The sequence below is a fragment of the Ursus maritimus genome, unplaced genomic scaffold (assembly GCF_017311325.1).
Source record: "Ursus maritimus isolate PB19 unplaced genomic scaffold, ASM1731132v1 scaffold_1, whole genome shotgun sequence".
Classification (NCBI taxonomy): Eukaryota; Metazoa; Chordata; class Mammalia; order Carnivora; family Ursidae; genus Ursus; species Ursus maritimus.
Window position 1 is genome coordinate 50,736,269 of NW_024423343.1, and position 26,661 is coordinate 50,762,929.

General features: G+C 37.4%; 1 long non-coding RNA gene across 4 annotated transcripts in view; it reads right to left on the reverse strand.

Annotated features, from left to right (window-relative positions):
• LOC103659634 overlaps positions 1-26,661 on the reverse strand; it is a 134,739-nt gene that overhangs the window by 36,911 nt on the left and 71,167 nt on the right. For 3 of the 4 annotated variants that reach the window (XR_005838246.1, XR_005838244.1, XR_005838242.1), the window contains exon 2: positions 7,788-7,918. This is a non-coding gene — a long non-coding RNA (uncharacterized LOC103659634). Of the gene's footprint in view, positions 1-2,209; positions 3,372-7,787; positions 7,919-26,661 lie in introns of those variants that run through there. The other variant, XR_005838241.1, reaches the window with a different exon arrangement.

Consider the following 26,661-nt stretch of genomic DNA (forward strand, 5'->3'; position numbering starts at 1 on the left):
AGGGAGACCATTCAGGGTCTAGGGGCAAAGGAGCCAGCAGCTAAGAGCCACCTTAGGGTGGCAGGGAGTCAGCTGAGAGACCCCAGTCCTTCTCCACTGTCATATCCAACTTCACTTGTAAATCACAAAATTAAGATAAAATAAATAAGAATTTTAGAATGATGACCATAGAACCTGAAATCACGTGGGAGACCCTGTTGAACATGGAGCTCTGTACGACTGCACTGATCATGTGCTCATGAAACCAGCCCTGCTGACCCCCAACCATCCCCTTACTCTAAGAACCCACCCACCCCCACACCCAATTGAAGGCATGGGGTTTCTTAGACAAAATATAGCAGATATATATCCACCAAGGGAAGAAAAGAATCTTTTTTTCTTCTTATTTCTTCCCCCCCCCCCACAAACGAAGAGACAGATGGTGAGAGAGCTTAAGTGACACCCAACAATGATGCTCCCATGGTTTGCACGTGGTGGACCTGGGTCTAAAACCAGCGCCCATGGCCTTTCCGTTGTGTGGAGCTGCCACGTAGCTAAGAGGGGAAAACGCCTGATGAACATTTCCTAGTAAACATCTTGATATCTGAAATGTTGCAACCCTTCTTACACTATTGACTTTTAGGGAAAAAATAACCAAACATCCTGACACTTTTAGCAGATGTTTGTGGAATATTCTCCTTTCGTGTGTTTTGGTTTTAATGTGAATGCAACATTTATTAGAAAAGCAAGAGTATCCTTGAAGCTGGCCGTCGTTAACTTGCTAATGATTCACATATGGCATCATTTATAAATGATGTTATCTCACTGATTTATACTTTAGAAATGAGACATATCTAATTGTAATCTTATTCTTGTGATAGTTTCAAAATGCATTGTAAATATAATCCTTTAATGGTCTTAAAATGCACATGCATGTCATTATATAAGCCCATGTATTTTAGATGACTTTTTATTCTTTAAACTAATTAATATTAATCAGAGCATCAAAAAAATCATATTATAGAAAATTTGGAATATAAGGAAAAGAAAACAGATCACCCATAACCTTTCCAGTCTCACACAACCAGTTTCAATTGTGGTGTATTTTCCTCCTTGTTATATAAGCCACTATATGCAACCACAGTGCAGTGCTCTGTTTACATAAAAGGAAAATCTAAAACCAAAAATAAGAAAAGGCCCAGCTTTCCTCTCCCATGGGATGGGCAAGACATATTTTTATTATTTTACCTAAAGACAGAGACATGGACTAGATCCTTTTAAAAAATTCTTTCTATATTAGAACTAAAATTATAACTTCTTAATTTGAAAAGTACCAAAGAGAAAAAAAAGTAAAAATCTACCAAAATTCACCTAAGAAGTAAAATTTTCTCCCTGTTCCACTTATCCAACTCTACCCCCTAGATTTAACAACTCTTAAAGTTTGGTGTACAACATGCCCCAAATTTTCCAAGTCTAGATAGACTTATATAGATGTACATGAATATACACATGAATTGTTATAAAGTCTAAATCACACTACAATCTGGTCTGTAACTTCATTTGTATATCCAACAGGTTATAACCTAACCTGGTACTAAAACATTAAATCACAGTTTTGACCTGCTTGTTGATTAACGTCTAGCTACGTAAGTAAGGCCTAAAGGGCTAAGATGTTTTCAAGTCAGAAAATAACACTTCTCACACTGACCTATCTAGAGGTTTTTTATAACATGAAGACTCTTTTATTAACTCGTCATCTACAGGGCATCCTTCCTAGACAAAAGTACAATTAAATACATAAATCAAATCTTCTTAACTAAACGGCAAGTACTGGAGAAAAAACAAACCTAATATAACTTGTTTCTCCTGTAGTTATTAGAATAATGTCTTGTACAAAATATGCCTGTACTTAATGTTTGTTGCTCAAACAAGTGCATGAATGGCCCATCTGATTTACTTCAAGTTGTTTTGCTAACTGTGATATTAGTTTTGCACTGATCAGTCCAGATTCTCACATAGTCTTTCTCAGTAACTAATATTTGACATGACAAATCAAGTCCAGTAAGTGAGCACTGATGAGACAACCAATGGACTCATATAACCACTAAACTTGAAATCTTAATCTCTATCCTGATCACGAGCAGGGAACTTTCATTAAGCATTGTAGCCTTTTATTTTATTTTTTTAGCTTTATTTATTTATTTTAGAGAGAGAGAGTGGGAAAGAGTGCGGGGGTGCAGGCAGTAATGGTAGGGGCAGAAGGAGAGGGAGAGAGAAACTTTAGCAGACTCCCGACTAAGTGTAGAACCCCAGACCCTTTTTAATCTCTAGGAATAATTATTCAAATAAATATTTTTGTAAAATTTTGAATTTACAGGTCTATGAAATTACATACATATGTAATGGATACACACATGCATTTCTTTGTGTCTGTTTTAGGCTCTCTATTCTTATGTAACCTTGACCTTGTAAATAGTATCTTCGCTTGTCTGAGTCCCTATTTCTTTCAGATTTTGCTTATGCAGATTTTCAAATGTACACAAGACAGAAGAGTATAATCAACTCATCCCCAAATTTTAACAATAATTTGGCAGATGCTTACAATCTGAAAAGTGACAGTTTGTTCCCAGAGAATCATACAATAGTTCTTGTCAAGATCCTTTTCAAATGCTAGACAAGGCTCCTGGTAAAAGTAAACAGAACGAGAGTCATCTCAAAACAAACAATCCTCAGGAAGTGAAAACCGGAACCACGTGTGCACCCTGCACTACAGCTTTCGGGGCAGGACAGGCTTTCTCCTGAGACATCTTGTTTGCAAAGCGAAGAGGTAGAATACAGAGTGAGGCGCAGAAAAGGCTGCATGGGATGGTCTTGCGCGCCCAGAACTGCCCAGCACCCTCCAGAACGCACACGCAGGGCACATGGTCTATTCTTTGCCATTGAGGAAGTCACACATAGATTTGTAAGAAATGATAAGCTATCCAATTACCAGAAGAAATGTAAGCACTTAATTACAATGGTGTTGATCATTTGTTTGTATCATATGCATCTTATTTTTTTCAATCCAAGTAATAATTTTCCTTATTTTCAAATTACTAAGTGACATATTAGTGCTAAATACATAGTTTGGTAGAAAATTCCAGGCTTCCTATCTTTAACTAAAAACAAAACCACATAAAGCTAAAGAAAATCTCATGGAGTCCGTATGTTACCAATAATCTTAGTATTTCTGTTGTAGCCTAGGAGTGATCTTAGCAAGCTGATATGTGAAAAAACATGTAACTTCTTTTTAGTTGACTTATCTACAGCGAAGTGTTACAGAAACTGTGCCTCACCTTATGCTTTTAGTATCACAATTCACTCTGACTGGCGTGGATGAGAAGGTCTGCCCACTGTTGGAGAGAAGGAAGGTATAGAAAAACAGCGGAATCATGAAACTTATCCCAATTTCTTGTCCACATTATGAGGTGTGGTACGAAGACAGAGCAGAGGCATTCCCTAAAAGCTTGTAGAAATGCAGAATTGAAGCCCCCCTCAATTCCACTAAAGCAGAATTTGCATTTAAGTAAGATCCCCAGCTGATCGATATGCCCATTGAAGTTTGAGAAGCGTTGTCTTAAACTTTCATTTCTCTCTAGGCTGTGACTATGGCACCACAACACAATTAACGACTGTGTTATTTTGCCACATCTCTGATAACATGGTCTCTCTTGATTAGACAATCAGGTTTCACTTACCTTTTCTGAAGGATCTATATGCTCATGGATGCATGTCATTTACTAACATTTTGTCGATAAATCTTGGGCTTAAAGACCAGCCCTTTTCCTGTGTCCCTTTAAAGTTAATAGAGTTAAGTAAGACCTTTGATTTCTAGAAATAGAAGTCTCAGCTCCAAAAGAAAACCATTTCACATTTCCATAACAATCAACAGATTCATCCTCGCTGCTCCGTCTCAGCAAGTGAAGAGCAAATACCAAAACCAAATATTCGACTGAATAAACGGAAATATTGCCATTAGCATAATCTAACACAAGACACTACAAAACACACACACACACAATTTCGTGGCCATTTCTTATAGACAAGATATGAATTTAATCTTTAAAAGCTTTTGTTTTCTAAATATCTGCAAATTACTTTTAATCAGAGAAATATGAGAAGGCTAAAGTACTTCCCATTCTATTATATTGAGCCCTTTAGTAAACTCTGGCTTTTAAAATTATTTAAAATGTTAATGAAATATTTTTTTACTTCAGTATTTCTACATACCTTTTGACATAAGTAACAATTATAACACAAAAATACAATTTAGCTCTGTCCTTGTATCTGGGTTAGAACAATTATAACACAAAAATACAATTTAGCTCTGTCCTTGTATCTCTTCCTCCCCTAGCATCACCACTAGCTCCTATACTCTTTCCTTCACAGATCAAAGGACTCCCCTCCTCACCACCTAGGAAAGGCCAGAAAACATCTTCTTTACATTGTTCCCAGTAATTAGCCACTGGCAGATTATTAGGGACTATCCTTAAAGGCAGAAACATCTACTGGTCTCAGTTTTAAATTAATCATACCCACGTTCTTTGCACAGGACACAAAATTACAAGTATGATCGTAGTAAAGAATCTCTCTAAAGTTTTTATTAAAATACATATTGACTTAATATGTTTGATTCATAAATATAAGAGCAATATGGTATTGGACTTGCCAAAACTTCCTTTGAAAAAGGAAGATGCTGGAACAAGGTAGACCCAGGAGTAAGAAATGAAACTAACTTCATCATGGTTCCAGAGGACATGGGCAGATGTTTAAGTGAAACCCTCCAAAAAAGGCACGAGAGGCCCATGTTAGCATCCATAAGCAGTGAGACTCAAACTTGCGGTGCGCAGCAAGGAGGAGTTCCAAGCAGGGACAGTCCTTGAGGACAGCCAGGTGGTAGCATTCTTCTGAAATATTTTTCTTATTTTGGTAAGTGATTCTATTTTGGGAATTGGAGCATAGGTATCTGAGGCTCTGATAATAGTTTCTCTTAGTTTTCCTAAGAAATACTTGGCACCTTTCCTCCTTTTGCTTTTCTTATGCCAAAACCCTCTCAAATTTTAGTTTAAATTCTCTTTTCCAATCTGACATCATCTTGACAGCCCCTCATGCTGCAATGAGATGTTTCCTCCTCTTGACAGACCCATGTGTTTTTCATCACAAGCAATGGTATCAAAAAAATTATGTTCTTCAACATTATTTGTGAAGTCAGTGTTTTACTTTCCTTATTCATCTTTCTAATCCAAACTCCTGACTTTCAAAAGCAGGAAGAAAATTTTTTTTTTCAATTCTGTCTGTAAACGCAAACCATCTTTCTGTTTGAACAGAAATTTACAAAAAATACATTCTATATATTTTTCTCAGTGGTATCATTTTCTTCTTGGTATATTAGAAACATGTAGAAGTTGGTGGGTTGTAAGAATCTTAACATATCTTGTGACTTGCCATGGAGACCACAGTTTTTTCCCCTAAAGCTAATGCCAAAGATTGGTGTCATTCTGTAGAATGTGGGAAGGTTCTGCTGCATGAAAAGGTCAGAGTACATATTTTATGACAAGACCCTTATCTGACTCTGGAAGTAGTTTCTTCTTCAACTTTTCCCTGTAACATAACCTGTGCATTGACTTGCCAAGATTTTAACCTTAATATTTGTTTCCCTTCACCTCCTCAAACTATTATTTATTGTGTGTGTGTGTGTGTGTGTGTGTGTGTGTGTGTGTGTCTTAACATTTTATCTAGGAGCTCTTCATCCCCCGAAATGAATTACAGCAAACCCAGTTCACTCTTCAGGATGTTTTTGAACATTTTGTTGTGTTTTCCTCAATCAGGTAATACTAACGTTTTTTCCATAATTTATCATGTCATATTTTTAAGCTTTCCATATATAATGTATATATCCATCGCTCTTCAGAATACATTGCTTACTTGTAATGACCACCACAACCACCACCACCACTATGGAGCCTAACACACTGATGACAACAAATAAAGATCCAACAAGTGTTCACTGAACCACAGAATAACCAAGAGCTATTTCATTTGTGGCCATAATTCTTTTAGCTCCAAATAGATTAAATACTCCAAACACTACTGCAAATTCTTCAGTAATAAGGGGTCCCTTTGAACTCTGTCTACCACTTGGGTCCAAAAGCTATTAATCTTTGGAGTATTAGAAATTAGCACTGGTGGGGCACCTGGGTGGCTCAGTTGGTTGAAAGTCCAACTCTTGGTTTTGGCTCAGGTCATGATATCACGGGTTATGGGATTGAGCCCAGCAGTTGGGCTCTGCGCTCAGCAGGGAGTGTGCTTGATAGATTCTCTCCCTTTACCCCTCCCCGCTAAAAATAAATAAATAAATCGTATAAAAGAAAAAAAGAAATTAGCACTGATGTGCACCATCCACTGAGCCCAAACTCCTTCCATAACCACAATAGCACCCGTACATCTTTACCAGCAATGAAACAAAATATTTCATTCGCCTCTGCCTGCCATTATCTATAGCTCCTCTCGCTTTCTGCTTTGGGTATATCAGTGTTTTAGCAATGCTATTTTAAAGTCTTGCTTGGATATTTCACCATCCCTTGATTCCTCTTGTTAGAAATGTTCTAACTTAAGAAAATATTAGATTCCAAAGAATAAGTAAATTTATTTTACTTATTCAAAAGTTTAAATCCCTGTGTAACATTTTGGTAATTTTACCTTGGTTTTCAAATATCTTTAAAAGTCTTTTCATACTTGCATAATAACAACAGGGGGAAAAGGATTTATAGATTCTTAAATGGGAACAGAGAAATAAAACATAAACTGTCGCAGTTAGAATTGAAAATCAAACTCCAAGGCTACCATAATTCAATAAATGCTAAATATCAGCAATATACTATTCATTGAGAGCTACTTGTTATTCCATAAATCTTTACAAAAATTATTCATCTTTGAACTTGCAGGACCTAACATGATGTCTAGTTTATCACATGTAAGTTTAGCTAAATTATACACAGTATTGAATCAGGTACTAAGGAGAGTTATCACAGAAATTGAGGAGATTTATTTACTAAGAAATTTGTAGTTTAACAAAGCTGCAATATGTAAGAAATGTAACATAAGCATTGGAGCACATATTAATAACACTGGATACAAAACTAGTTTCTTTATTGAAAAACTTCTTAGAACATTTAATACATTCAAGTGCACTGAGAAAGGTGGATAGAGGGAGCAGAATTACCCAAATTTAGCTGACCACAAATTTCTTTCCCCTACCCCTCCAAAAGAATACTTATTAATATCTTTCAAGAAAACAGTTCTCCATAAAAAACATTTCAGAAAGTGATGGACTAATATAATGGCAGTGATTAAAACAAGACATAATTAAGCAAGAAAAGATTCACAGACAGAAGTACTGAATTGAGTTGTGACAAGTTTGGAGAAGATGGGAAAAGGCATCAGAAGGCAAGAATGACATGGGTTCTTTAACTCTCGTGTACTAGAGAGGAAAGAGTTGAGCAGAGATTAGCTCGACCATCGTGGTATCAGTAAACCAAAGCTAGCGGGAAAGGAGTATTTAGATAGAATTTACTAGAGTAGGTAAAGAAGAGTCCCAAACTTTAAAACAGGTTCTACAAAGATTGTGCTTGTGGGTAGATTTATACTGATGTGATTATGGGTATACGTTCAAACTATAAAAACATGAAAATAAATGCAGTTTGGTTACTTACCCTAAGTAATATTAATCTAGTACTGTGTCTTGCTACTTCAAAAGTGATTTCCCTTACCTGTTTGAGAGACTAAAGTCATCTTCCACACTGAGGGCCCATTTGGACAAGTGGAAATGCATTCAAGCTTTTGTACTTTTTCACTGGAACGAGGAAATATGAAGTATGTGGGAGCTGAGGATGGGAAGAACCTAGGGAAAACCAGAAAAAAGTGATAAATAATGTGACGCCCTGGTGTCATGTTGCCAGACAGTTCTAAGGATGGGTTTTGCAACACATACGGACAAAAAAAAATTTGATTCAGAGCTAATGCTGCTATTGTCCAGTAAATCTCTGAGATTATAGGTTCTGGCACCTAAATAAAAATTTGCAATTAATATGGAAAAAGAAACCACCCCACCACTGGTCTGAATGAGAGTGGCCACATCTGGTGAGGCCTGCAGAGCACCGGCCAAGCAGTGATCAGCACCCTTGAGGTCAGCGGAGAGCAGGAAAGCTGCTTTCCCAGAAAGGCATCAACTGCAGTGGTTATAATGCAATCCCTACCTCAAGTGACTTGCTGGCAGCACGCTAACAAACATGAGCAGGCTTTTTTTTTCCCTCTTGGACATATGAGACATTGTGGAGATTTTTCAGAAATAAGTGGGCTGAAGATGGGTAGTCATGAATATACAAGAACCATAATTACTTTTTTTCCTGTCAAATTTTTATTTAAATTCTAGTTAGTTAACATACAGTGCAATATTGGTTTCAGCACTAGAAATCAGTGATTCATCGTTACGTACAACAGCCAGTGCTCATCACAATAAGTGCCCTCCTTAATACCCATCACCTATCTAGGCCAGACCCCACCTGTCTCCCTCCATCAACCCTCCGTTTGGAAGAACTATAATTATTTAGCATTAAAGTTAATGAGAATTTATCTGAACTTATAGGTTGGTCAGACCTGGTAATATTTATGTAAGGTAAAGGTACAGTGTTCTTATACAGTGTTTGAAGACACACTTCTAGATCAAGAATTGCAAACACTAATGTCTATGGGCTGTGCAATAAACATATATATGGGTAATGCACCAGGTATGACACAATAGGTACAAAACAGCTTGTATTCAACCCAGCATCACTCTTCCTGGATGTTATATTTTAAAACACTATCCGGGCATAACTTGAAGGCTGTATAAAGCTAACAGACCTCTACTGTTTCACCTTTGCTCTCAATGCTTCTCTTAATCCTTCAATTATTCCCCATGTCTTACAAATAAAATCTACTTTCATTGGCACGTCACCTAAGGGTCCATCATAATTTACTCTTATCCCTTTGTCTTCATTTCTCATTGTCCCTCATTTATACTCTGGAATCCAGCTAAAAATACATGATAAATGAATAAATAATAAATTTTCTTTCCAACACTACTAAAAGGATGGATGTGACAAAACTTGCATAACTTCTCATCAAGAGTTTGATCCAACATTTCTCTATGAAATGGGCAGAGACTATCAATCAAGAATATGAACTAATTAATACTACAAAAAAAGAATAGTTCTAATTCATTTGCAGTATGTCACCATTTGGCTGAAAGATTTCTCTATATCAAAATTCCTGCTTGCAATTGCTCACAAAACCTTCCCGGTACCAAAATGGCTCTGCCTTCCTCTTTAGTCCCTTCAAAGCTGCAGAAGCTGACACTTACCCATAGACTGGGCTTGTGAATGTATCCCGTAATATTGTCATCATTTCAGCACCACCTTCCTCTATGGTCCCAAGATACAGCACGCAAAACTTTATTCCTATAGACTGTCTCCATCCTATCCAAATAGATGGATACTGAGGGCAGTCACCATCCCCAAATGACCAATTTCAATGAGGGCTTTCCTGGGATCACACAGCTACATAGCTACAAAAAATAATTGCTGCCAATGTGTCTCTAGGATGCCTAAATTAATAATATTAATAATTTCTGGCCCATGTCCTTCTGACTACTTTGTAATAGTCACTGAAATAAAATCTGTGTACCATAAAGAAGAGACCATAGATCTGAACCCATTCTTCATGAGTACTACCCATCACTGTAGTTAGTGGATTAGTTAGTAGCCCCCACATTCTCTCTCATCAAGATGCTGTTAAAAAACAAAAACAAAACAAACTCTACTGAAATACAGCAACTTTATTTGGTCTAGTTCACCAAGACTCACATATTTCCATAGTAAAAATTACTTTTCTGGGTCTCAGCCTAAGACAAGTTCAAAGTAGGATTTTGAAACATTATTTTTGGTCACTCTGATTTCTCTCACAATAATACAGACTGAAATATAATATTTTCCTTAAAATCTTTTTTGGTAAAAGTATTTTGAGTCCATGGTTATGTTTGAAGAAAACCACCAATGATGAAAATATAACCATTTACCACTTGAGCCAGAAAACTAAAAAGATGTTAACTTTTTCAGGTTATAGATTGTCTTCAACAGGAAACTGTTGAGACAACCACTCGGTCAGGCTCATCTTCCCTTTTTGCTCATGAAAACTCAGCTCAAGAACCTTCCTAGTTTTCTGGTGCAGATGCTGCCTCTTGATAAAGCAGTCTTCCTTCTCTGTAACTGCTTTGAGAGACAACTCTAGCTACAAAGAGCCAGTAGAAGGATGAAGTTTCAGACTCTTGGGTCTTTAAAAGCACTACAGCCTGCAGGACTTGAAAAGGTTACACCAGAGTAACCCCTCTGATACAGCATAGCTGATTCCTCTCCCATTTAAAGGGTCATTTCAAATCCTTCATATTTTATGTCCCATATCCAAAATCCATTTTACAAGCCAAGTGCACTAAATCTAAAAACTTCAAAGAATCGCAGGCTTCAGATGGAGCTTGAGGAATTACTGCATACAAATTCTTGCTTACAGGCAATGCTACACTTAAACCATCTCCCCAAAACTAGCCTACTTTTAAAGATCATCATAGAAAAATGTTCTCAGTTTGCCTAAATATCCTATTACAAACCCCTAGCAGGCTTCCTTCACAGAAAGTTCTTTGTCACATATTATCTAAATCTTTCACATCATAGCTTAAGTATGTTTTTTCTACTCCAATCCTTTGTTAACTCACCATCTTTCCTACCAACTTTCATTGCTTATTTCAGTTGATGGCATTATTCTCTTCCTTATCTAAGTTCCCAGAGTCTGTGTTCCCAGAGTCTCCAAGCTATTTCACTATGCTGTCTAGTAAGTGGGCTATAATGGAGAGAACACTGAACAGAATCCTGGAAACATCTCCAGCATTGGCTCTGCTCAAAACAGATTAATAGCCTTGGATAAGTCTTTGCATTCTCTTGAGTAAGATCCTCCTCAATAAAATGAAAGAATTAAAATAAGTTTATCAGGTTAGTTTATCATTTATTACTTTATAAGTTTATGATTCTTCAAAACTTATCTATTGGTCCTCTGTTTTTATATTCCCCCTCATCCTGCACACTGTCATTAAATTAAAACTCTCAAGATGCCATCATCTCTTTATGAGGAAACTGAGGTTTAGAGAGAATAATTTCCACTTCCAAGGCCACATATTTCATAAGGACATATTCAGGGCCAAGACAAGGCTCAGGCAGGCAAGGTGCACAAGGCACAAAATTTAAGGGGACACTTATCTCTGGCTAGTGCAAGTGCAAGTGCAAGGTTGGCACCTAAAAGTATACGCTGGTTGCCCTGGTTCGCTATATTCTAGAGACATGTGTTCTCTTAGCTCTGGAATTATGTGATCATCAGGACCTATAAACTTTATTTTACTATTATTTGTACCATATTAGATATGAAAGGGCAGAACATTTTGTTAAAAAAGCACTTCCACTATAATTCATTTTAAATAAAATGAAGAAACATGTATCCCGCTTTACTTTCAAATACAAGAATTCCAGAAGAGAACACAAATATAACAATGGAATAGCACCCTAGGCTCACCATCCCAAGAACACAACTAGATAACTATCACATCATCCTAAATACCCCAGAAATTGACATGAACACTGACAGAACAAACTCCACAACTGAAGGGAGAGAAGAGGCTACATCAAGGAAGGTAGGAAGTAGGAGACATGGTTTAGGGGAGAAATGGATTGTGGGTGCTGCTGTGGGGAGTGAGCCACGGTTACAGAGAAGGGCAACATGTTTCTTATGTAAATAAGGAACACAAAAAGAGAATGTTTCCCTGAAGCCATTGGCTTCGTGAGTTCTTACAAGTGGAGCATAAAGCCTGGAGTTTTAAAGGTCGGCAAGCTTGGCTGGGATAGAGCCCAGAGGGCACTGTGCTGCTCCTGGAGAGAAGGCAGGCAAATAATCCAGGACAGACAGCATGGAAACAACAATCTGAGCAATGCCTGTGGCACACAGTGTGGAGATTATTCACTCTTCTCAGAGCACAACCCTGAGAGGCAGTGTTCACACAGATGTCTCTCCAGAAACAAAGGAGCTGGCCAGTGCCATTTCCCTCCTCTGCACCTCAGCATAAACACAGAGCCACCTGCGGAGGGAAGCAACTCAGCATAGACACTGGCTGCCTCACTTGTTTATACCACACTCCACCCCCCTGGGCTCTGGTGGGACTGCCCTTCTCAGTCATGCTTGCCTCAGTCCCAGCACAGCAGACCTTTCCCAGAATACCAGCACAAACCCTGCCCACACTACATCTCCTGACCAGAGTTTTGTAGGCCCTCAGTTCTGGTGGAGGTGGTGACAGTTCTTGTTTCACAAGCAGACCAGAGCACACCTAAACTCACCACATTCAGGCCAGGGGCCAAATACTGCCCACAGCAGGCAAGGAGAGCCTCTGCAGACAACTGGCCTGAAGAATAGAACAGCCAGAACACAACAGCAGAGTGCACACAGCACAGACTGGAGACACTTCCTGAAGTACCAGGTCCTGGGGGCTATATGACCTCTTCTTCATAAGGCCATTACTTTCAGGAGCAGGAAACATAACTGGCCTTTTTTTTTTTTTTTAAGATATTATTTATTTATTTGACAGAGATAGAGACAGCCAGTGACAGAGGGAACACAAGCAGAGAGAGTGGGAGAGGAAGAAGCAGGCTCATAGCAGAGGAGCCTGATGTGGGGCTCGATCCCACAACGCTGGGATCATGCCTTGAGCCGAAGGCAGACGCTTAACCGCTGTGCCACCCAGGCGCCCCATAACTGGCTTTTCTAACACAGAGAAGAAGGCAGAGACTTAGACAAAATGTGAACACAGAGGAATTTATTCCAAATGAAAGAACAAGATATGGCCATGGCCAGAGACCTAAGTAAAACAGATATAAGTAAAATGCCTAATGGAGAATTTAAAGCAACTATTAGCAGGATATGCACTGGGATTGAGAAAAGAACAGAATACATCAGTGAGACTGTTACCACAGAGATAAAAGAGTTTAAAAAGAATCTATCACAGATGAAGTATGCAATAAACAGGATTAGAAACAGGATTGACACAATGAACAGCAGGCTGGAAAAAGCAGAATGAATGAATGACCTAGAAGACAAAGTAATGGAAAGCAATGGAGCTGGAAAGAAGAAAGAAAGAGGAAATATGCAGATTGAAAATAGACTTAGGGAACTCACTGACTCCATCAAATGTAATAACAGTCATACTGTAGGAATCTTAGAAGAAGAAGAAAGAGGGGCACCTGGGTGGCACAGCGGTTAAGCGTCTGCCTTCGGCTCAGGGCGTGATCCCGGCGTTATGGGATCGAGCCCCACATCAGGCTCCGCCACTATGAGCCTGCTTCTTCCTCTCCCACTCCCCCTGCTTGTGTTCCCTCTCTCGCTGTCTGTCTCTATCTCTGTCAAATAAATAATCTTTAAAAAAAAAAAAAAGAAGAAGAAAGAGAAAAGAGGGTAGAAAATTTATTTGAAGAAATAATAGCTGAAAACTTCCCTAATCTGGGGAAGGAAACAGATATCCAGATCTAGGAGGCACATAGAACTCCCATCAAAATCAACAAAAGCAGGCTAACACCAAAACATATTGTAATTAAATTTGCAAAATATAATGATAAAGAAAAATCTTAAAAGCAACAAGACAAAAGAAGTTAACTTACAAGGGGAAACGCATATGGTTAGCTGGAGATCTTTCAACAGAAACTTGACAAGCCAGAAGAAAGTGGCATGATATATTCAACGTGCCGAATGGGAAAAATCTGCAGCCAAGAATACTCTATCCAGCAAGACTTCCATTCAGAATAGAGGAAGAGATAAAGAGTCTCCCAAAAACTAAAGGATCTCATGACCACCAAACCAGTCCTGCAGGAAATATTAAAGGGGAAAGGAGAGACCAAAAGTGAAAGTATAAAGGCAGGAAACACAAAAGCAGTAAAAATGAATGTTTGTATAAAAGTCAAGGTACTCACACACCAAAAATAATAATAATAATAAACATGCAGAGAATAAAGGGAAAGAAATCCAAATATATCACTAAAGAAAATCAGCAAAACATGAAAGAAAGAGAAGAAAGGATCAGAGACAATCTCCAGAAACAACCACAAAACAAGTAATAAAATGGCAGTAAACACATGTCTATCAATAATTACTTTGAATTTAAATTGATTAAACACTCCAATCAAAAGACATAAGGTGTCAAAATGGCTTTTAAAAAAAAGACCTATCTATATGTTGCTTACTAGATACTCATTTTAGACCTAAAGACACCTGCAGATTGAAAGCGAGGGAATAGAGAAACAATTATCATGCAAATGGATGTCTAAAGAAAAGCAGAGTAACAATACTTATATTGGACAAACTAGATTTTAAAACAAAGACTGCAGAAAGAAACAGAAGGGCACTATATAATCATAAAGGGGACAGTCCAACAAGATATAACAATTGTAAATATTTATGCACCCAAACATGCAACATGGGAGCACCCAAATACATAAAACAATTAATAACAAACATAAAGGAACTAGTTGATACTAATACAACCATCATAGGAGACATTAACATCAATGGACACATCATCTAAAGAGAAAATAAACAAGGAAACAACGGTCTTGAGTGACACATTGGACCAGATGGATTTAACAGCTATACTCAGAACATTCCATCCTAAACCACCAGAATATACATTCTTTTGAAGTGCACATGGAACATTCTCCAGAATAAATCACATATTAGAGCACAAAACAGACCTCAACAAATAAAAAAGGCCTGAAGTCATACCATGCACCTTTTCTGACCACAATGCTAAGAAATTCAAAGTCAACCACAAGAAAAAAATCAGGAAAAACCACAAGTACATGGAGGTTAAACAATATGCTACTAAACAACGAATGGGTCAAGCAGGAAATCACAGAAGAAATTTTAAAAATACATGGAAATGAACGAAAATGAAAATACAACAGTCCAAAACCTTTGGGATGCAGCAAAAGCAGTCCTAAGAGGGAAAGATACAGCAATACAGGACTGCCTCAAGAAACAGGAAAAATCTCAAATATGCAACCTAACTGTACACCTAAAGGAGCTAGAAAAAGAACAAGCAAAGCCTAAAGCCAGCAGAAAGAAGGAAATAATAAAGATTAGAGGAGAAATAAATGATACTGAAACAAAACAAAACCCCAAAAAATAACAGATCAATGAAACCAGGAGCTGATTCTTTGAAAAAAATAAAATTGATAAACCTCTAGCCAGACTTAACAAAAAGAAAAAGGATCCAGTCACAAATAAGACCATAAAAACCCAACCAACATCACAGAAATACAAGCAATTAATTATGAGACTATTATGAAAAACTCTACGGCAACAAATTGGACAACCTAGAAGAAATGGATAAATTACCAAAACTGAAAATGGAAGAAATAGGAAATTTGAACAGACCAATTACCAGCAAAGAAACAGAATCAGTAATCAAAAATCTCCCAAGAGACAAAAGTCCAGGGCCAGATGGCTTCACAGGGAAATTCCAGCAAACATTTAAAAAAGAGTTAAAATACCTATTCTTTTCCAACTATTCAAAAAAATAGAAATGGAAGGAAAGCTTCCAAATTCATTCTATGAGGCCAGTTTTACTGATACCAAAACCAGATAAAGACACCACTAGAAAAGAAACTATAGGCCAATATCCCTGATGAAAATAGATACAAAAATCCTCAATAAAATAGTAGCAAACCAAATCCAACAATATCTTAAATATATCATTCACCATGATCAAGTGGGATTTATTCTTGGGTTGCAAGGTTGGTTCAATATTCACAAATCAATCAACATGATACATCACATTAATAAAAGAAAGGATAAGAACCATATGATCCTTTCAATAGATGCAGAAAAAGCACTGAACAAAGTACAACATCCACCCATGATAAAAATTCTCAACAAAGTAGGTTTAGAGGGAACATACCTCAATGTAATAAAGATCATATATGAAAAACCCACAGCTAATATCATCCTCAGTGGGGAAAAACTGAGAGCTTTTCCTCTACAGTCGGGAACAAGACAGGTATGTCCACTCTCACCCTTTTTATTCAACATAATACTGGAAGTCCTAGCCACAGCAATCAGACAACAAAAAGAAATAAAAGGCATCCATATTGGCAAGGAAGAAGTCAAACTCTCACTATTCACAGATGACATGATACTCTACATAGGAAACCCAAAAGACTCCACCAGAAAACCCCTAGAAGTTGCAAGCAAGTTAAGTCACAGGATACAAAATCAACATACAGAAATCTATTTCTATACACCAACAATGAAGCAGCAGAAAGAGAAATTAAGGAATCAATCCCATTTACAATTACACCAAAAACCAGTAAGAAACCTAGGAATAAACCTAACCAAAGAGGTGAAAGACCTATACTCTGAGAACTATAAAACAGTGATGGAAGAAATTGAAGATGACACAAAGAAGTGGAAAGACACTGCATGCTCATGGATTGGAAAAATAAATATTTTAAAAATATCTATACCACCCAAAGCAAGCTACACATTTAATGCAATCTCTATCAAAATACCAATAGCATTTTTCAGAACTAGAATGAACAATTCTAAAATTTCTATAGAACCACAAAAGACCCTGAATAACCAAAGCAATCTTGAAAAAGAAAAAAGCAAAGCTGGAGGCGTCATGATTCCAGACTTCAAGCTATATTACAAAGCTGTAGTCATCAAAACAGTATGGTACTGGCACAAAAATAGACACATAGATCAATAGAACAGAACAGAAAACCCAGAAAAGAATCCCCAGTTACATGGTCAATTAATCTTTGACAAAGCAGGAAAGAATATCCAATTGGAAAAAGTCTCTTCAACAGATGGTGCTGGGAAAACTGGAAAGCAACATGCAAAAGAATGAAATTGGACCACTTTCTTATACCATACACAAAAATGAATTCAAAATTGATTAAAGACTTAAATCTGAGACCCGAAACCATAAAAATCTTGGAAAACAGGCAGTAACCTCTTTGACATCCGCTATAGCAATTTCTTTCTAGATACATCTCCCGAAGCAAGGGAAACAAAATCAAAAATAAACTGTTGGGATTATATCAAAATAAAAAGCCTTTCCACAGAGAAGGAAAAAAATCCACAAAACTAAAAGACAACCTACAGAATGAGAGAAGATATTTGCAAATGACTTATCTGATAAAGGGTTAGAATTCAAACATAAGAACTTATAAAATAACAGCCCCCAAAACAAATAATACAATTAAAAATGGGCAGAAGACATGAATAGACATTTTTCCAAAGAAGACATACAGATGGTCAACAGACACATGAAAAGATGCTCAACATCACTTACCATCAGGAAAATCCAAATCAAAACTGCAATGAGATATCACCTCACACCTGTTCAAGTGATGAAAATCAACAACACAAGAAACAATAGGTGTTGGTGAGGATGTGGGAAAAGGGAAACCCTCTTGCACTATTGGTGGGAATGCAAACTGGTATAGCCACTCTGAAAAATGGTATGGAGTTTCCTCAAAAAGTTAAAAATAGAACTAGCCTATGATCCAGCAATTGCACTACTAGGTATTAGTAATACACTAATTCAAAAGGGATACATGCACCCCAATGTTTATCATAGCATTATCTACAATAGCCAAATTATGGAAACAGTCCAAATATCCATCAATGAATGAATAAAAAAAAAGTGTGATACACACACACACTGGATTATTTTTCAGCCATAAAAAATAATGAAATCTTGCCATTTGCAATGACATGGATGGAGCTAGAGAGTGTTATGCTAAGTGAAATAACTCATTCACAGAAAGACAAGTACCATATGATTTCGCTCATATGTGGAGTTTAAGTAACAAAGCAAATGAGCAAAGGGGAAAAAGAGAGAGAGGGAGAGGCAAACCAAGAAACAGACTTTTAACACAGAGAACAAATTGATGGTTACCAGGAGGGAGGTGGGTATGGGGGATGGGTTAAATAGGTGATGGAGAAAACGAAGGTGCCAGTGATGAACACGAGGTGATGTATGGAATTGTCAAATCACTATATTGTACACTTGAACCTCGTATTACGCTGTATGTTAACTCACTGGAAATTAAACAAAAACTTTTAAAAAATTAAAAATGGGCAAAGAACTTGAAAAAAATAAAGAATTCCAAGGCAACTGAATATCAGGATTTTTTCTATTTCTTCATTTGCCTGTAAATAAACCAATATGACTTACACATGGATGTTCACGTCCTGGTAATTTTGAACGCCATATCATCATGAGATGTAAAGCACTGTATTTTGAGACTCTCTTCTGCAACCTTTGAACTAGTGCAGCCGTATTCCTTCTGAGAGGAAGATGAAGTTTCTCTGCAAAGGCCCAGGTGCAGTTTTTTTTAATCTTTTAATGTACAATGGTGGCATAAATTCTGGTCAATGAACATGTCCCAGACTGATATTAAACTCCGTTCACTACAGGATTCAAGCCTGAGGGGGCATGTTAGGATCTGTAGGAACCCCCCCTTGAGCCTGAGAGACTAAGACTCTTCTCAGTAAATAATCAAAGAGAAAAGACAGTATAGTCATACGTGTTTTAAGAGCAGTAGCTCAGTTTCAGAGGAGCGAAGTTTCAAAGCACAGCAGTCATTCAACCATCATTTGCTGATCCCTTATTTTGTGTCATATGTCATGAAAGATGCCAGACATGCAAAGGTAAATAGGACCCATTTCTGCCCTAAGAAGCTCATAGTCCAGAGAACTGGGAAGGTTACAACATGTCATATCATCACACTTTTTGTGGGGACTAGAGGCAAGCCAAGTGTGCTGTGAGAGCACTAGATGCGGCGTCTCCCCAGTGCTGGCGCGGTCAAGGATGCTTTCCTATAGGAAGTCACCTCTGATCTGAACCTTGAAATGCAATCAAGAGTTATCCAGGCAAAAATAAGTAGGAAGAGCATCTCCAGCAGAGGAAACAAAATGTGGCAGAGAGAAAAGACAATAGTTTCTACCATGGGATTGCCCTCTGTGCTGGGACCATCAATTTACATAAAAGGTTAACAATCAGAAAAAATATAATCAGTAAAGAGAACTGGTTCTCAGAAATCTCCATGGGTTATCAAGAACACAAAGTGTTAACTCCATCAATCCAATTGTTCCTGCAATAACAAGAACACAGTGCCCTGAATATCCTTGAGGGATTAATGTGTATCGATAATTATATCTTAATGTTTTTAGCTGCCATTAATAACAAGTATGTAGAGAATTTGGCCTTGCCCAAAGAGAAGGGTTGGCCTTTGGTAGGTAACCTCAGACTCTGGAAGACAATCTCTCCTGATAGGACTGTCTTTGTTTACCTTGGGACCTCAGATCATGCTGGATAGTCTAACAAAGTGATTTAGGGTGGGAAGGGGCCAGACCCAACAGTATTTAGGATTAGGGGGTGACCATGTCTGAACAACCAACAATGCAATCTAGGGCAGAGGGGGCCTTTCGGTCATGCCCAGCTAGGCTAGAGACTAGAGACTGAGATCAACCACATGGTCATCAATCATGGCCTCATGATAGTGCCCACAGTAGACACCGAGGCTCAAGTGGGCTTCCCTTGCTTGCAATACACCCTGTGTATGGTCACACACTGATAGCAAGAGGGTAAGGCATCCTGACTCCAGAGGGGCAGAACAAAAGAAGCTCTGCGTTTGGTGCTTCTTCTAGATTCTGCCCTATTTGCTTCTTCATTTGGCTGATTTTAAACTGTATCTTCTCCCTCTCTTACATAAGATATAACGATAATAGTTTTCAGTGAGTTCTTGCTATCCTTCTAGTAAGTTATCAAGCCTGAGGGAAACTCCTAAGTTTGCAGTTGGTGTCAGAAGTGAGGGTAGTCTCTTGTGGGGACTTTTTCCTTTTGTACTAGACCAAAATTCTCACAAAGGATAAGAGTTATAGCAAGCCAGAAAAAGAGAAAAGAAAATGGGAGACTCCATTTATGGAGAGTAAATGAAACATCCATTGAGGATTTCCAAATAATTTGGGAGAAAACTGACAAGGGTTAAAATTCCCTCTGAGTAAGTAATGCTGTGACTGGAAATTACTTGAAAACTATTGCTATGACTGTATTCTATCCATTTATCTAGTCTAGTCTGAGAAATACAGGGCGCATATTACTGCGAACATTCTATTTCCTGTCATGGCCAAATAAGCTCCTCTTAGGTAAACTCTTCTGTAGATGAAACTACAAAAATCTGCATAAAACAAAAAATAAAACTACTTGAAGGCTCTGGGGAGTGAACAAAAATAAGATGATAGTGAAGAGGATTCAACACTTAGATGAAGGATATGCTTCCTATTTTTTGAAATATTTTTTCTAACCCAAATGCAGGCTGCTGCTAAGAGGGCATATATATGGGATGGCTAGAACTCAGACAGAAAGCCATGGTCTTATGACGTAAACCATAGGACAAACTTTAGGACAATTACAACTGCTGGAAAGTGGAGATGGATTAAGAGACGAAGCCCTCACTTCGTAGAGGGGAACTACAGTTCAAATGACTGCCTACGTCTTAGCAGAGACACTAGAGGCTAGGGACACTGCCATCCTTCAGCCTTCATGAGTTGAAGGGAAAATAATTGGTCACCCGAGAATTCTACATCTAGTGAAGATATCTTTCAAGAATGAAGGCAAAAGGGGCGCCTGGGTGGCTCAATCAGTTAAGTGTCTGCCTTCGGCTCAGGTCATGATCCCAGGGTCCTAGGATAGAGACCCACATCGTCGGGCTCCCTGCTCAGCCATAGAGCCTGCTTCTCCCTCTTCCTCTGCCATTCCCCCTGCTTGTGCTCTCTCACTCTTTTTCTTCAAATAAATAAAATCTTTAAAAAAAAGCAAAAAGAATGAAAACAACATATATAGAGGGGGATGCATGCCAATGTATGCCATGTAAGTACAGAATTATTTGTTTTACCCCTGCTTGATTCCCACAGAAAATCTGTTCTTGAACTTGCCTCAAAAACTAGAGATTTGTAACTGTTTACATAAAGCATCCTCCATCCTCCACTCAGTACTGTAAGGTTTACCTGATGGTTTAGCCATTGTGTCAACATGTTTATAGACATTATGGGATTGGGGATTTCTCTTTTATATCTTTTTAATATCCGCCATGGTTATGCCATTGCCTTTATAAATGTGCGACATGTCACTACCCTCAGCTGTGTTCTAATATCCCACCAGCAGGAAAGCTGACAATACTTCCCCTTAAAGAGTAGGGCAAGAAAGGGCTTGGGATTTCTTTAATATTTCGAGAGCCTTATGCAGAAGGATATAAAAATGTTGTTTACAGCAATGTTAAAAAATTATAGTTTGGCACTCAGATGTAAACACAGAGCTTTAAATTTATATCAAGTGTTCTGAATTTCTTTGACAAAATAATCATGTAAATATAGCATATTTAGATAAAATGATATCCTAAATCCAGATGTCCTAGACAAGTTCAATATGATAAAAATCAATATAAACATCGCTATATCCATTTTTTCTTTCCCTTTCCTAAGTCTACCAAATTAAAGTTTTTTTGAGAAATCTGATACAGAGACATTTTTGTTTTTTCTTTGCACAAATATTAATCCTTTACGAAACAAAAATACTAAGTGTTGTTTATGTTTAGAATGTTTGCTAAGACTCCTGAAACTATTTTCCTTTCTTAAACATCTGGTGGTCAAAACAGAAACGCTAACAGACTTCCAAGTTTGAGAAGCAAAGTAAGCAGAAATCTTTTCACAGTGATGCTTGTTTCTGTTTCGGGGAAATCTCCATTAGCATTTCTGGTGGGAGTTCTGACTGCAGGATTGAGAAAGCCACATGGAGAACTCTGTTAACTGCAAAGGGCTCAGCCAAATACTGTTTGGGAAGTTTCGACTTTGCTGCTTGGTTTTATACATCAACCTTCTCATGTTACATTCACGAGTCTTAACCCTGAGGTGAACTCTGTAAAATTGAAGAGTCATTTGAAATCAGCATTTTCCCACCATGTAAGAATTCTGCAATCGCAAACCACACACTACAATTGATGTGTTTGCAAAGCTTCCCTCATACTGGTCAGTTTCATCCTCATAAGTCTCACTGCCCTGAGTTATTCAAGAAATAGCCACTCGCTACTTGTTTGAAAATATCAAATTATTTTTTCCTGTTTTAGAATTTTTAAATCCATGCTGTTTTTGAAACTGGAGTTATATATTACAAAGTAGTTCAGTGTGATCACTGGAATTGGAACAATGTTAAGTAAATATAGTAACACTTAAAAGCTGTTTCTTGCTGCTCTGATATACCCCCTCTCTCCTTTTCTGCTTTACCAGACAATGTATTTTATGCTTACCCAATACCAGCTAACCCAATAAGTCTTCCGTATGCATTCCCTTACCTCATACTCACAATTCTAAGATGGTATTATTTTTCCCATTTAAAGTTGAAAAAACTAAGAGAGATATAAAGCGCATTTAGGTTGTGGAGCTAGTAAGGGCAAACCTAAGATCTGAAACATTCCATTAGTCATACTACACTGCCCCCCTATTGTCTCTCTTTTAACAGAGTGAGGTAATATAGACTATTCAAATTATGTGTCTATATTTCATAAATTGTATAACTATGTGTGTTTACACAATTATAATTATACATTATAATCATACATTAGAAGTATATAATTATATGTACAATATACACATATAACATATATAATGTATATGTTCTACTGTGAATATTAGACAAATATTAGAAATTGTATAAAATTAGATTAGAAATTATATAAAGATATTTAATATTAGAAATTACAAAAAATATAATCTATTATATATACGATACTTATATAATTACAGCATCTGAGTTCTAAAAAAAATTATAAATTTATAATAATCTGAAAGTATGAAGTCTTGGGAATCAAGGTGTTCTATAGATAAAACCGAACATGAGTCAGTACATTTTAGTCCTATCTCATACTTTGAAAACTTCCTTGTACCAGATCTGTATAGCACCTCAAATTATGATTGTTTCTCCACGCAAGTCCATCGGGCTAATAACGGCCCTGTTAATTATACCACCCTAGAAGAATTATGACTATTTCAGTCAATAGCAGACATAGCAGGGCGGCTTTAACATAGGGCAGTCGTTAAAGCGTCTGCCTTCGGCTCAGGGCGTGATCCCGGCGTACCGGGATCGAGTCCCACATCGGGTTCCTCCGCTATGAGCCTGCTTCTTCCTCTCCCACTCCCCTGCTGTGTTTCCTCTCTCACTGACTGTCTCTCTGTCACATAAATAAATAAAATCTTAAAAAAAAAAAAAAATAGCAGACATAGCAATAATGTTTGTTAAAGAAGCTTGTATTAATTACAATGAAAAGTTAGAGTAAGATTTTATTTATAAGACTGGTCATTTTATTGAAGATAATGTTAAGCTACGGTTTGGTAACAGAGAAATACAATAAACTGCTGGCCAATGTATTGCTAATTTTTTGATGCCGACAGAGATCTAGCAGTATCACCCAGAAGAGTATATGGCAATACTATGTATCCACTATGATTAGTTGCTTCCTGTGTTGTACTGGTTGTTAAGTATTTTTAATAGTAACCCTGGTTGCATAATATATACAGCTCAAATTTCCTATGCTGGTGTGCTACAGATAAAGTTTTAATAAATGGCCCTAACACTCCTATTTTAGCCATTTGGTTTAGAAATAACAGCATATATTTTCTTTGTGGCCCCTTTAGCTCCTTTTCAATCTACATCGGTTTCATTTAATATTTGGGCTGGATAAACTTGTTTCTGTCCAGATAAAAGTACATAGTCTAATGACACATAGTATTTAAATAAGGGAGAATGAAGCCTATTTTTTATTCAAGAACTTTTTATTTCAAAGGACTAAGAGCAACTTTAAAAAGATCATTTGATTTTTTAATAGCCATGCTCCAGCTTGGATATCCACATACATGCTTTGATAAATAGGTTTCCATTTTCCGTGACAGCAAAGAAGACTTAAAATGTAAATGTGACAATTTGAAACTTTTATTGGATAAGCTGATGCTTGGTTTTGGTTTTGTATTTTTTAAGCTGAGACCTTAATTTGCCAGAAATTAGCTCTTTTTTATCTTTACCATTTCATAATAGTATAGTATATATAGCAATGATTTCAAATGGAAATGTTGTTTTCCACTTTGCTTCTTGGTAGAGAAGGCTATCTCACTAGACATGAAAGAAGTGATCCAGGCAGAGTAGAAAGGAAGTAAAACTAATGAGCTCTAGTATTTAAAAAAAAAAGTGTGAAGCCAAGTTAGAAGTGAGAAAAATGTATACAAAATAAATACAAGGGCAAGCATGAGAAGATATGCAGGCATTAGTTTACTAATAGGTGTGAATATGACTTAAAATGCTTGCAGAAAAGAAGTGTAAAACAGGGTGTAAAATAAATTAAGTGCATGTTTACAGCTGCGATTCCTAAAAAAACTCTTGCCAACCAGACTAAGAATCATAGGGCCTTAAAGATACTGCCTACTCAGAAATAGTGTAATTGCCATAGTGATACTAAGTAATAGTCTTCAAAAGGCTACACACATCCACATTGGGTTACTGACTAAGAGCAGCCTGGAGTTTCCAGCTGGGCAGGTTTGATATCCCAGAACTCTGCTCTGACTTACAGTTGAACCACAAAGAATGACACTATGCATTTCATTCCCAAGAGACAGAAAGTATGTCTAAATGGGAAGACACAACTTAATTTATAACCTGGAAGGAGTGTGGGACATAACATTTTAAATGATGGGTAAATACTTGAAAATTTTGAGTACTTTCTTTTCTTTAGTTTAGATTTGCCTTTTTAAAGTAAGCCATGATTAGATAAATTTCCATAAAGATTTTAGGTGCTTGCCTTTGAGGTTCTTTTCTACCATGTTAATTGAAACATTTCCGATACATGTTCTTGGTAAAATAAAGATCATGGGATTTGAAATCAGGAAAAGTGGCTTTAGTTCTGGCCAAACTCTAACGAATAATTTGTTTTATCTGAATCTAAGTTTCTTGGGGCTAATAGAATTTCTCAAAACTGTTGAATAAGTCAAATGATAATCACTAATTTTAAAAAAAAATTTGTAACATATCTTCTAAAAGATTTATTTATCTTAGAGAGAGAGAGCGAGAGAGAGAGAGAGAGAGAGAGCGTGCGTGGGTGTGTGAGCAGGAGTAAGGGTAGAGGGAGAAAGACAAAACCCTGAAGCAGACTCCCCGCTGAGCACAGAGGGGCTTGATCCCAGGGCCCCGAGGTCATGACCTGAGCGGAAATCAAGAGTCAGCTGCTTAACCCACTGAGCCACCCAAATGCCCTGCTAATTATTAAAAAAAAAAAAAAAAAAAAAAGAGTAGGTATAGGCCTGATGCTTTACTATTGTAATACATTTAACCCTCAGAATTCCTAAGGAAAGGGTTCTTTGGATTTCACTTTTCTGATGAGAAATGAAGGCATAAAGAGGTAACTAATGAGCCTCAGCTCACACAGCAGGTGGTGGGCGTGGGAGCCACAAATTAAACCCAAGCCTGTGTTATTTCAAAGGCCATGCTCTTTTCACTATGCCGCCCTACCTAAAGGTTATGATTGTATTCTGTAAGTTAAGAACTTTATTAGATGTTATCATAATTGAAAACAAAGGTTAGTGATTAGAATTATTTATCACCTAATTGTAATCACTGAACCGTTTGCTTCATATTTTGAGCATGGTGTGTTAATACACTGTAGCGATTTCTTCTCTCCACTTTCTATCCTGGTTGAGATGTAGAGGAAAGCTCAGGAAGAAATCTGTGACAGGTATTTCCTTTCCCTTTTGGGGCCACAGTCAGACTATGTTTCTCGCTGTCCAGTTATAGCGAGCAATGTATTTCGAGTTCCAGATGCTGAGCTGTGGGCAGAAGTCACGTACAAGAGCCTCCAGGGCTGGCCCACAACACCTTCCATTTTTCTTTCTTCCCTTATCAGCTGTTCCAATGCCAGAGATCCAGAAGAGGATTCCTAAGCCCTTGGGGATGATGGAACCACTAGACAAAAGGGTTTGTGTCCTTAAATAACATGAAATAGAGCTCCTACTCTACCCAGACCATGCCACCCCCAATGTGCTGGAACGTGAGCAACAAGCCTTTGCTGTATGAAGCCACTCAGATCTGGGAGTAATCCATTACAACAGTTAGTCTGCTCAGACTCATACAAGAGTATACTGAAGAAATGGTTTATTAAACCGAACCTGTGGCCCATTTAGCTCAGGCACCTGTCTCGCCTTTGCACAGGGGTGCATTACCTGAGAATGATGTAGTAATAATAACAGCAGCTACCATTCTATAAAGTACTTGCTATGTGCTAACCTTGTATTTGAGTGGTGAATACAAGCCCTTAACCCCAGCTTTACATGTATTATTTTATTAAATCCTCACCCTATCACATAGGCACTATCCATTATTTTCACTTTACAAGAAAAAGAAGATTCTAATTTAGTTTAAGT